This window comes from Nilaparvata lugens, chromosome 14, assembly GCF_014356525.2.
Source record: "Nilaparvata lugens isolate BPH chromosome 14, ASM1435652v1, whole genome shotgun sequence".
Classification (NCBI taxonomy): Eukaryota; Metazoa; Arthropoda; class Insecta; order Hemiptera; family Delphacidae; genus Nilaparvata; species Nilaparvata lugens.
In genome coordinates this window covers 12,593,917-12,608,039 of record NC_052517.1, presented here as the reverse complement: position 1 = coordinate 12,608,039, position 14,123 = coordinate 12,593,917, and the positions used below count along the sequence as shown (strand labels likewise).

Sequence of the window (14,123 nt, the reverse complement as noted above, 5' to 3'; positions counted from 1 at the left end):
ATTAGTATAATTCTAGCAATTTTAAAGCGTTTTGGAAAGTATCCATGACTGAAGCAACTATTTATTATAATTTCCAAAGGTCTAACAATATAGGGAGCAATTTGTTTCAGAAAGTGGCCTGTAAATCCATCTAAACCTGGGGATGCATTGTTATTCAAAGTATTTATGATGTGGCCGATCTCAACAGAATTTGTAGGATATAAATAAAAACTATTTACAGGAGGATTGGATAAACGTGTTGGAACTTCTTGATTAAGTATGTTCTGTCGCAGGTTGGCTGCATATTTTTCTCCTACATTGACAAAAAACTCGTTGAAACTTCCAACATCAACGTTTGATTCAGTATCAGACTTTCTCTTAATTTCTGGAATCTCTCTGATATTTTCCCAAGTTTGCTTTGTATTTCCCCTGCACAATTGAAATTTGTTATTAAAGTATTCTATTTTAGCATTCCTGATCAAGGTATTCAAGTTATTTCTATAGTTTCTATATATTGCTCTTTTAGAGTTACATTAAAAGGTTGATTTTTAAGTTTACTGGCCATTCTATCACGCTTTCTCATCGCACATACCATGCTTGGTGTAATCCACTTTTTTAATGGTCTTTTCCTATGCGGAAGCTCAATTTTTTGTGTGTATTTATTGAGATTATATTCTAATTTTTCGATGAAAACGTCAACCATTTCATCAATGTTATTTCCATCGATCATTTCTAAGAAATTCCAGTTTTCCTTATCTAAGTCATCCATTAGCCCTTCATAGTTAATTTTTGTTAGCGTATTTTTATTTTTTGGAGGGTTGTGATGAGTGTTGGAACCGAGCTTTAAATGGAAAGAAATACAATAATGATCAGTTATACCAGTTTTTATAATGGTTGCAAACGCATCGTTTTCCTCTACTGACTTAGATTTGAAAAATATATGATCAATGCAACTTTTACTATTATTATGTGAACGTGTTATTTTGTTTATAAATGATTTGTAACCGTTAAGTTGCAAGACACTAAGATATTCGTTACTTTGAAAATCATTATTGATAATATTTATATTCAAGTCGCCTATTATCATGGTGGAATAATTATCAGACCTCTCTGTACGAAGATAAGCGTCGAGGCTGATAAGAAAAGCATTAACATCTAGAGACGGTGATCTGTAAAGTGCTAGTACTCTATATAATTTATTATCAAGTTCAAACTTTATAGCTATCAAGTTAACTGAATCTATATTGACATCTATCCTATCAAACTTTATCTCATTACTTACAAACACACATAAACCATCACACTTTGTAAACACATTACTTTTATTAATAGGAGTATAACCATCAATATTAAAATTAAATCTAGCTGAATCATCTAGCCATGTCTCTGTTAAAACAATAATATGAAATCTAGTACTAATGTTGCTAATATAATAAAGGAATTCATCGAAGTTCCTACCAATGCCTCGAATATTCATATGAAATACATGAAAAAGTTTATTTGCCTGACTGCTATAAATGAATGGATTGAATGAAAAGAAATCATCTATTTCAATTGTATTTTTAACGCTGCCATGTATAAGTGAATCATCAATATCATCAAAATTATTAAACAGAGAAGCAGAAAAAAATAAGATAAGGTAAGAAAGTGGAGAAAAAGTAAGAATAGAATCGTTCAGAAGCAGAAAAAAGTGATAAAAAAAGGAAATTTTCGAATTAAGAAATCAAAAATCAATACAACCAGCCTACTGCGCAAATTTTGAATATTAATGGAAGTATTGAAAATTTTTACTGAAAACTAATTTTATGTAATACTGTGCTAATATTCGTAAAAATACTGATAAACACCCATTTTACTGAAATACTATTAAGTCCTCATCGCTCATGATTCTTTTTGTGCGAGAACTTTCAGTTTTTTTCACGAAAACTTTACAGTCACGAACCCAGACATAGGCTAGTTTTTTATCTTTTTTAAGATTTTTCGCTTTGCCTAGTAGTCCTTTGTAGTAGGGAAAGAGGAGCTCATTTACATAGACATTTGAAGGAGGCAGCTTGTCGCACACATCGGTTGTTTTGATGCCTTTCTTTTGACGCGCAGCGGTGATCCATTGCATCTTCTTCTGTCTGGAGCAGAATTTAGCCACTATGGAAGTGGATCCTTTAATGATAACATATTAATGGATATTAATGATAACATTGATAAAGTCTTTGTTCCGTGCTTAGGTTTTTTTTTATAAATGAAGTGAAGAAATTTTTTTTTCAAACTTATTTATGATTGTATCATAATTATGTATATATTTTAGGAATTTAAGAGTGTCACCCTTGTCTAAATTATTATTTTTTTTTAATGGATCAATCTATATAAATTCTCGCTGATTGTAATGTGGTTCATTACAGTTTAGGCAGAAATCTCTATGGTTATCACTTTATCTATGAATAATATACCGTTCATATGGAATGATTATTTAAAATAGTATCTCAAAGTGCTTATTTGTATTGGAAATTTTATTATCCATTTTTTATATACTGTAAAAGTTATAGTGTTTCGTGGATCAAACTTATTATAAAATTTCGTTTCCCTATATGGTTTAAGCCACCAGCTTATTGAATATTCCGTTCGAGCTGTGACTATTCGAACGACCTTTCTATTTATATAAATACTTTTAATTACTATAAGTGATAATTTTAAGTTCATTCAATCAATCGAGATACTTACGAAGTAGGATATTGTTTTGTTTCATCTAGCGGGATTGAACATTAATGTCAGATTAGTAACATGGTATACTTTTTCGGAGGTAGTAGGCTGATAAGTAAATAGGCTGCAGTTCATAGCTGATAGGCTGATAAGAGTCCAATGGAGTATTATATGGATTAGATAGAGTTTGCTTCCACCTAACACACTCATATGGCCTATATATATTTTTTCTCATCCATTATTATTATTTTTTATCGACTGCTCCAGTAGAATATTATATTTTATTGTCAGTGTTGAATTAAACCTAATGTAGGCGTTTCTATCCTAGCTAATGTATCAAGAGCTGTGTTGAGACAGTGCTATGAGCATTCCTTCATTTTGTAATGCCAAGTAGGCTGTCAAACTATGGAAATGATGATGATTATTATCTGGACTATTATCACAACCGTTCGTTGTCAACAGAAATTACTGGTGTTTGATGTTAAAATTTTAAACATCGATGCTCCTTCAGAAAATCAATCACATTTTTTTTCTGTACCGTATTGTTTTTTTTCTGATTTAGTTGTTGTGGGTTAGGCTGTGTGGTTGGAGGCTTGGGCTGTTGGTGGTCCCGGGTGGGATATTTTCTTCTATCTCATACAGATTTTTCTCTGTTATTTTATCTTGAGAGCATTCACTTATTGCTCTTTGGATTAATTAATAAGTTTCTTTTGTAAAATCATCTTCTCTTCCTTATTTGCTCAACTCCAACTCATTCTAAACATTTTTTTATCATTATTCAAATCAATATTTGCTTATTGCTCTTTGGATTAATTAATTCTTCCGTATCATCAGCTCCTTTCTTTTTTCAGCTTCTTTTTCTCTTCCATTTTTATCTTGAGAGTATTCGTGATTGCTCTTTAATTAATTAATTAGTTCTAAATTCCTATTTTTCTATTGTTAAATTATCTTTTCATCCTCATTTGCTTACATTCAGAACTCTTTATCTAATTCTAAACATTTTTAATCTTTAATCAATTGGTTATATTACTTGCACATATTTGTGTATCATTTGCATGATGATTGGGAATTTTTGTTGAGTTTAGGGGTGGGCTGTAATTGATTATTAGTTGCTATGGCTTCTAGGGAATTGAGCGTTTATTATCAAAATGTGAGAGGTTTAAGGACCAAAACTCATGTGTTATTACAATTTTTACTTGCTTCTAGTATGACTTGATCTTGTTGACTGAAACATGGCTGAATTCTGGTTTTTCTGATAATGAGGTCTTTGATGAAAGATATGTTGTCTATCGCCGGGATCGCCCCGGAAGTGACTCATGTCGGGGAGGGGGAGTTCTGATAGCGGTTCGTAAGCAAATCCGTTCTGAAGAGTGTGTCAACATCAACTCATCTTTCGATTGTCGGAGTTTTGAGAGCTTGATGATTAAAATATTTGATAGGGATGGTCCTACATATGTTAATGTTGTTTACTTCCTCAACTCTGCCAATTCTGAGAGCTATGGAAAATACTTTGACTGTATTGAAGGATATGTCCACTTGATTGGAGATCGACTGCTTATTGCTGGTGACTTTAATTTGCCTGAAGTAACAGATTGTAATTATGATCTTCACAATGGTTCGGTAGCAGCTAAGAGGTTAGGACATTTTCTAAATTTCTTTGACTTGAAGTCAATCAATGGAATAAAAAACTCTAACCTACGCACTCTAGATTTGGTTCTTTGTGGTTTACCCGTTATAAACGTTGAGTATTACTCTAATGCACTGATACCAGAGGATATTGAGCACCATCCAGCCCTGAATATAAGTTTGATAACTGGAATTTCTGTGAAACGGCGATCGCCCGTTAATGCTCCTCCTGTCTATGATTTCCATAGAGCAGATTATTTTGCACTGTATAATTTGCTCAGAGACTATGACTGGAATGATTTGTACAGATTTGAGGATGTTGATGCGGCCGTTGACTGGTTCTACAGTGTCATTTATGAGTGTTTTAATGCCACGATCCCCTTTGAAAGCATCTCAAGTGAGAGGTCTAAGTATCTGCCTTGGTTCACTCGCCAAATAATTGACTTGGTTGGGAGGAAGAATAAATGTGCACGTAAACAGCGATCTTCAGTTCGTTACAAAGATGAATTTGTGAGACTGAGAAGGGAACTGAAGTATTTGATTGCAGTTGCCTATCAGAATTATTTGCTGAAAGTTGAGTCTGACCTCGGTTCCAATTCCAAGATTTTTTGGAAGTTTGTTAATGAGAAGCGCAAGTCCGATGGATTTTGTGAGAAAATGACTCTGCATGACAAAAATTTTGTTGGAGATGAAATTCCCTCAGGGTTCGCCAATTATTTCGGATCTGTTTTCTCACCAGTCACCGCTTGCTTTGAGGAGGGTGATGGATTGAGTTTTTGCATGATACAGCCAATAGTACTCTGGAAGTTGCATCATTATCGGAGAAAAGTATTCAATCTGCAATCAAAAGAATAAAGCCTAGAGTAGCTCCTGAGCCTGATTGTATTCCTTCCTTCATTGTTAAGGGTTGTGGTGAGCTATTAACAAGACCGTTGAAATATTTATTTAACCTGTCACTGAGAAATGGAGTCTTTCCAAGTAGATGGAAGGTCTCGAAGATAATCCCAATTTTCAAGTCTGGCGGGAGAGATGACATCATGAACTATAGACCAATCAGTATATTGTCTGTCTTTGCTAAGGTTTATGAGAGGGCTCTTTATGATGAGATTCTATGGTATTCACGACCAATACCATACGTATTCACGTCTGAAAATCAGCATGGTTTTCTTCCTGAAAGATCTGTTGTGACAAACTTATTGGAGTTTACAGTGTCTGCCTCCAATGTACTTGATGCCGGTGGAGAAATGGATGTGATCTATACTGATTTTAGTAAAGCCTTTGACCGTGTTAATCATTGTATATTGTTGAAGAGGCTGTCACAGCTGGGCTTCAGTAGTGCTTTGGTTGATTTATTCAGAAGTTACCTGTTTTAAAGAAAAATTTTTGTAACTGTTCAAGGAAGGGTCTCTCATGCTTATTTCAGTACGTCTGGTGTTCCCCAGGGTAGCAATCTGGGGCCCCTTTTGTTCTTGCTATTGTAAATGAGTTACCACTTCAGATACCCAACTCCAAGTGCTTGATATTCGCTGACGATATGAAGATCTACAAAGAGGTGAGAGGATTGGATGATTGCTATTCCTTGCAGGCTGATGTTGATAGAGTTGCATTGTGGTGCCATGTGAATAAGCTTGATATCAATGTAAAAAAATGTAAATGTATGACATTCTCCAGAAAGGTTAATCCAGCTCGTTATCCCTACTCAATCAATGGTGTGTGCTTGGAGAGGGTAACAATGTGTAAGGATCTTGGTATTGTATTCAGTTGTACATTGTCCTTTTCAGCACATGTTGATCACATCAATGGCAGAGCGAACAAGCTATTGGGCTTTGTTCTGAAATCTTTCATGTACCAAGATCAAGGACCCTTCATAACTTCTGCTCTCCACTTAATAGAGTTTTGAGGCTATTCAATAGCGTTTGTGAAGGTGTTGATGTGCATGGCCCTGTTAGTGAGGTTAGAAGGTGCATTATTGAGGCTATTCATAATTGAATTTGAATTCAGTTTCTGAATTGATTCAATTAATATGATGTCCGTGATTCTTATTAATTTTATAGAGTTGATCAAACTTATAGATTTGAACTTTGAACTAATTTTATACTTGAATATCTGTTGTTATTAAAACTTTTTCTTTTCTTCTCTGCTTTCATCAATTTTCTTCCCACAGTGGCACATGTTTTCCCTTAACCTGTTTCTATGCTCAATTGTAGGCCTATCCTTTTTATAACTTATTGGATGAGTTTTAGATGAGTTTGGATAAGTTAGATTGGTTTTATTCTGTATTTATTTTTTATGCTTAGATTATTTACAATTACTTATGCTTTCCTCATACTTATCATCTTTCTTATATATTTGTGAATTGCATGTACTGTATTTCTCATTTTTATTTCTTTTAGTAACTTACTTCATTTGATTGTAAATGGTAGTAAAGACTGTTTTGGGCTTAATGCCTGTAGTCTGTAATAGTTGTTCTGTAATAAATAAATAATAAATAATAAATAATAAATAAATAATAATAAATAAATAAATAAATAAATAAATAAATAAATAAATAAACATATGTCAATAACAGAAGGACCTGATGCTCTTTCCTTCACTAATCACTCCCAATAACTAGCAGCAACCCCTCACTATTGTGTCAATATTGACTTGACGACTGCTAGAGTTATGATTGTTTTTCGATATTTCAAATGTGAAAGAATAGGTTAGGGGGTTAAGATTTTGCTTTGAACCACATGTTTGAGAACATGTTCATGAAATGAACAACATGTCTATGTTTTGTTCTAAAGATGACGAATAAATCTAAAGTATCAAATGTGAAGGGGTTAGGGGTTAGGTATTATTAAGGTTATATTCAATAATGTTTTATTAGGATAGGTTGGGCTTTTGCTTTTAAATTGCAATATGCTAAAAGGGGCTAGGGTCTAGGTAGAGTTATGTTCTTTGATGTTTCAAAGATGAAAGGATAGGTTAGGGGGTTGGGATTTTGCATTGGAATCTGAATTAATAAATGTGAAAGGGTTAGGGGTTAGTGGTTGGGTTATATTTAATAATGTTCCATAAGGTTAGGTTGAGTTTTTGCTTTAAAATTGCAATATGCCAGAAAGTGCCAGGGTCCAGGTAGAATTATGTTTTTTGATATTTCAAAGGTGTAAAGATAGGTAAGGGGGTTAGGATTTTGCTTTGAAATTACAATATGCTGGAAGGGATTAGAGGTTTTTACCAAAAGTTATGTTTATTGATGTTTAAAATGTGAAAGGGGCGGTTAGGGGGTTTGGTTTTTGCTTTGAAATGACAATATGCTGACTTGGATATAGTGTTTCTTAACACCAGTTAAATAACAACCGTTATATTTTATTATTTTATTTTTCAAAATTACTCTCTCTCTCATTGAATAAAATGATTATATATTGATATATTATATGTCAGCTGAGCTTTAGTGTTTACAAGTTTGTGTTTCTTGAATGGTTACAAATTTTCTTGAATAACTCAATATTATTCGTTACAAGTGGCAATTAAGTGGGGTATTTCTGAATAATTTATTAATTCAAGCCATCTGAATTCGAAATTTATAGTTTTAATGTTTATTTTGGACTAGAATTTTATAAAAATTATACATGTGAAATTCTAACCTTATCTTGGACTTTGTCACTTTGAATTTGAAGGACTACCTTATCATTTCATCTTTTAATGTTATTACATTAGTGTCATTTGCATTGTAAATAAATACATATAAAATGAATAAATATTATTTTATTGAATTTGATGATAAATCATCATTGGATAATAATATCATCATTAAATAATAGAATGACGATTGGCTCCAGTTACAGTGCTCCGTAACCATCATCACAAAGAACGTTACATTCAAAGAGCTGAGTGAGTGGAACAGGAAAAAACCGTTACTAAAACATGCGCGATAAGGTGCTGACTGAGACCGAGAGTTGTTTGTGAGGTTCCACGCCTTCAACAGAGCGGATAAAGATGCGAACTTTTGCTATGTTCACCTACTAACTAGTCCAAATCAAGCTGCAAAGTAAAAAATTGTGTCACAGACACCCCAGTCAAGTGTCATTGTCAAACGATCAATTGTTGCAGCAATGGACCTTTCACCCCCTACATTGAAGCTTCTGTAACAATGGAAGGAAAACTTTGAATAGTGAAGTAATAGCATTCCAATAGTATCAAGCATTTCAAAGAGAATTCAATGCTCTACAAACCTACGATAAGCATCAGTTCTTATGATGCATTGTTGGAGAGTTATAAGCCCTGAAAGAGCAAAACATTAGATGAAAACCTGTTATTATAACAATAATACACCTTCAAGAGCGAATATCTCGGGAACTGTTGGGAACATCACAAAATTCCACTGAACAAAACGTGTAGAGAATTTTTAAAGCTTTATTTTTGAATCGTTATTTGAGTCAGTAGATCGCATTGTTTTCCATATATAAGCGTGGAAGCAAAACGCTGAAAAATGCAACTTTTAAACCACTCTCATCCCCTTAGCACATGAGTTAGGAATGGGGACTTTCGATATGTTCTCCTCAAAACTAGTCTCAACACAGCTCCAAAGTCAGAAATTTTGTTTAAAATGCCTTTGTCAATTGGTCTATTGTTGCAAAAATGGAGATTACTAAACACTAAAGCTGATGCAAAAGGTGTAGGGGAATTCATAATAAATGTGTTAAATTATACCGTACATTAAATTGGAGAGGATTTAAGGTTCTATAAGCTTATAATCAATAATTATGAGTTCTCTTCATAGATTTTAAAAAATTTATAAGAGTATAAATAGAAAAAAAATTGGTGGCAGACGTGTTTTTTTTTCAAAAAAGTCACACATTCAAGGGCGGATATCTCGAAAACTAGAGAATATATGGAAAAAATTGTTAAATGAATATTGTAGGAAATAATGTGAGCTTCAATTTGTTATGGAACAGTTAAGTCCTTAGGATACACAGTTTTTGAGTTTTATGCGTGAAACCAAAAAATTGTACCCTTAAACCACCCTCACTTCCTTGCCAAAGGTGATAGGGGTGGGAAGTTTTGATATGTTTTCCTTCTAACTACTCTAAGAAGAACTGCGGGGTAGAAATTTGTCTTCTCAAATTTTCCCTCTATACCCTTTTTTGAGCATTCATTGCCTGGACTATCAATATAGTTTTAAAAACTTGAAACATACCTAAGGAGGCAAATCTATTCTGTGCCTCGGCAAAGGTGTTTTTACTTTCCTTGCCCTATTACCATAGGTAAGGAAACTATTGCTTTCCAAAAAAAATTAAGGTACTCTAATTTCAAGTTTTCTATACGTTTCAAGGTCCCCTTAGTCCAAAAACATGATTTTGGGGTGTTGGTATGTGTGTGTGTGTGTGTGTGTGTGTGTGTGTGTGTGTGTGTGTGTGTGTGTGTGTGTGTGTGTGTGTGTGTGTATGTGTGTCAACACGATAACTCTTTTCCCAATTGACCGATTGACTTGTAATTTCAAACTCAAGGTTAAACAAAAAGTGAAAAGAATTTATCAAGCTTTTTTTTTTGAATTATCATTTGAGTCAGTAGATCGAATTGTTGTCAAGATATGAGAGTGAAAGCAAAACGCTGAAAAATGCAACTTTTGAATCACTCTCATCCCCTATGGAGAAGGATATTGTGAAGGATGGAGGGGATCAGTTGGAGGGATAAAGTTACAAACGAGGAGGTGTTGAGGAGGGTTGGGGAAAAAAGGAGTCTGCTGGATGTGATAAAGGGAAGAAAGAGGAGATGGCTGGGACATTGGATGAGACGGCAATGCTTGTTGGTGGATGCCATGGAGGGGACCAGTCAGGGAAGAAGAGGAAGAGGGAGAAGAAGATACAAAATGTTGGACGACATCAAGGAGGGGATGAGCTACTATGCAACGGATCGACTGGCAGAGAATAGAAGAGAGTGGAGGGCTGCTGCCATATAGAAGGACCTGCTTACGAGCAGAAAACTACAGACAGGCAGACATCCCCTAAGCAGATGAGTTAGGAATGGGGACTTGATATTATGTTTTCCTCATAACTATTCTCAACAAAGCTTCAAAGTCGAAAATTTTGTTTAAAACATTCTCTTTAAATTCCTTTGTCAATTGGTCTATTGTTGCAAAAATGGAGATTTCTCAATCAACACTAAAGCTGCTGCAAAAGGTGTAGAGAAATTCGTAGAAGTGTGAAATTATACATCAAATTGAAGAGAATTCAATGCTCTTTAAGCTCATGATAATCAATATGAATTTTCTCCATCGATTTTAAAAAAGTTATAAGTGCGAAAATAGAGAAAAATTGGTGGCAAATTTGCTCTATTCAAAAATGTCACGCCTTCAAGGACGGATATCTCGAAAACTGGAAAAGATATGAAAAAAGTTGTGGATTGAATATTGTAGAAAATCATGTAAGCTTTAATTTGTTGTATGACATGCAAGTTAGGATACATCGTTCTAGAGTTTTATGGGAAACCAAAACCAAAAAATGGTACCTTTAAACCACCCCCACTCCCTTAGCACAGGGGGTAATGGTGGGGACTTTTAATATGTTTACCTCCTTACTACCCTAAACAGAACTGCGGGGTCAAAAATTGTTTTCTCGACTTTTTCCTCTATAACCTTTCCTTGACTGGACTATGATCATGGAATTACTCTTGGAATGGAGTTATTTGTGCAACTAGTGCGCAAAGTGACAGTTTGCTGCACTGAAAGTAACGTTTACGCACAACCATAGGCGAAAGCGGGATAAAGGTTTCTTGAGTGCAGCAAACGAACTTTGTGCACATATATCACATTAAATTTTTCTCACAGTTACCATTGAATATAAAATGTGATTAATTATGGGTGAAATTCCCTGAAAACCATCAAATGTTTTTCTGTGTAATTTTGTTATTAATAATAATTTATTTTATTTTTGAAACCTTTATTCATTTGAGATAAAATAATAATAATTCAATTATAATGATTGGTAATTCAATTGAGAATTCATTTCTATCAATAATCTATTCCAATAAATAATAATTGAAATAAACCAATTCATTTGCAAATGTAAATAATTTTCAATTTCTAAATAATTTATCAACTAATCAATTTTTATATAAAAAATATATAATTGAAAAAAAAACGAATGATGGATGAAATTAAAAATGTATAATTGAATATATATTTCAATATTTTATATTCAGTATTAGTATTTATAATAATATCTATTCATCATTTATTGAATTATTGAATTGGTTCATCAATGAATAATTCTATCATTAAATTCCATTTCAATATTTAATATTTTTATAAATTATATTATTCCAAATAATAAGAATATAAATCAATATTTATTGATTTATTTAATTGGTTTATTAATAATATTATTCTATCATTAAATTTCATTCCATTTGTCTGTTTGTGTGTTTGTTCCCTATGACTTGGAAAATACTTGACATAACGGCATGAAACTTTGGAAATATGTTGAGTGGATATTGGGGATGATTTCTGACCAGAAATTTCAATGGCTTATAATGCTTATTTAGTAATCCATTTTACAGACCTATGGTTTCGAAATTGTCGGCCTAGCGGCTTCCGAAGAACGGAAAGATGATCATGATTCAAGATCATATTGGGATAATAGGCCTATGATTTAGCATCTATAGTTACCAGCTGTAATAAACACGTCACCCTATGATAAATTGTATAGGCTACTGGTATTACAATGGTAGTTTGGAGTTGAAGTGCAGTTGATTGATACCAGCTGTAGATAATGGTTCCTTAGAAGACCTATAAAAATAATTATAACTCCCCTATCAATGAGTAACCGGAAAATGTTGGAAAAAAATTATTTACCTCATGGAAGAGAGTTGTTCGTATTGGATGCATTCATAAATGGCAGAATAATTCACATTTTTTTTAATTTAGCTTAGCTTATATTCATCCTAAAATGGGAGATGGGAAGAATATGTAATTCTGTGTGATTCATTGTACATCGCATATTTCCTGGACTATCTATTGACAATCAACAACTATGAAAACATTGAATTCATCTTTGAAACACTGATTCAACCTATCTTTTTTTTAATTCAACACTTCACTGATAGATATTACTACCAATTGATTGATGAGAATATGTTTTGGGAATAATGAATGCTCCATGACTAAGCACATAGGAAGTCTGTATTAACATGTGAATGGAAATATTGATTGTCAGATACATTTCATGATTCACCAAATGAAGTAAAGTGTGACATGAGATACATTGACTTTTTGGCGGTACGAGGTTCACCAGGTAAGCTAGTTGTGAATAAAGCTTTATTATTAATGGTCAATGCTGGAAAAAGACAGGCTCAATTACCAGGAATACTATAAATTCTATGAAGGACCAATAAGCAATCTATTTTGAGTACCTAGTTCAATCACTTCCATTATGGACACTGGATACATCACCTATGGACAATCAATACCTATGAAATTTATTAGCTACAAAATAAGAAACTTTGATTGAAGTGACCCCGATTACTACAATATGAATAACCATTTAGATCAAATATACGAATTTACTCACATCTCATCAACTCATACTTTTTGTTCACAGAATATTAACAAAAAAATATAATTTATATTGAACTCACGGCTAGCATGTTTGAAGAATATTTGTGCAGAGTTTTAAGTCTGTAGGCCAATTAGTTTGAGCTGTAGTGTAATTTTACATGAGAATTTTCAAAAAATGCCCTCTCCTGGACTCCTCTCTGCTCCTGGTCGGATTTTTTCTGCATAGATCTAATTTTTTTTTCGTAGCTGAACAAAAAAGTTCCTCATGACTTTGCTTTTTCAATGAGCGGTTAAAAAGTACAAAATTTTTTGGGGGCCCCAGCTCCCTCAGGGGGGCAATTTTCTGAAGATCCATTCTTAGTAGATGTTTTGAGGCAATCATAAACAATTGTGCAAAATTTCAAGTTTGTAGGCCTAGTAGTTTGGGCTGTGGTGTGATTTCAGTCTGTCGGGGCTTAGCCTTTTATAGATATAGAGATTATGAAAAATATGTTTCTGTCATAGTCATTCAATTTCAGCTGTTTTACATTCATGGAATCAAGCAGGTAAACAGCTGATTGTAGAACAAATGAACATACAGGGTGTGTGAAAAGTCCGAGAACGGCGTAATATCTCATACAGAAAGGTAATTTGATGGTGGGGGCGATTGGGAATCCTACTCGAATTGGAAATACTACTCTACCATGACTTCAAATATCTGGTCCGCTATCTTGGATCCACCATATTGAATGCAGCTTTATTTTTTCAAATAGGAAGGTGGTCATGCGATACATGATTTCAATACAAAATTTCAAGAAAAAATGAATGGTGAGAACCGCACATCGATATCTCAAACCGTTCAGAAGATATTCACATTATTAATCAATACCACTAATTTATTTCATTTCTGATATGCATGATATTGATTAATAATGTGAATATTTTCCTGATAGTTTGAGATATTGATAACCGGTTTTCACCATTAACTTTTTCTTGAAATTTCGTATCGAAATCATGTATCGCATGACCACCTCCCCATTTAAAAAAATGAAGTTGTATTCAATATGGCGGATCCAAGATTGCGGACCAGATTTGTGAAGGCATAGTAAAGTAGTATTTCCAATTTGAGAGGAATCCCGATCACACTCACCATCAAATAACCTTTGTGTATGAGATATTAAGCCGTTCTTGGACTTTTCACCCATCCTGTATGATTCTCATTCCAGCGTACTATACTGTTATAAAACCATATGTTTTCTTCACAGTCGATTTTGTTTCCTAGTTTCGAATTAGGAACAGCAAAACT

General features: G+C 33.5%; 1 protein-coding gene across 3 annotated transcripts in view; it reads right to left on the bottom strand.

The window, feature by feature from the left end:
• LOC111050932 overlaps positions 1-14,123 on the bottom strand; it is a 204,077-nt gene that overhangs the window by 164,645 nt on the left and 25,309 nt on the right. The window lies entirely within an intron of this gene.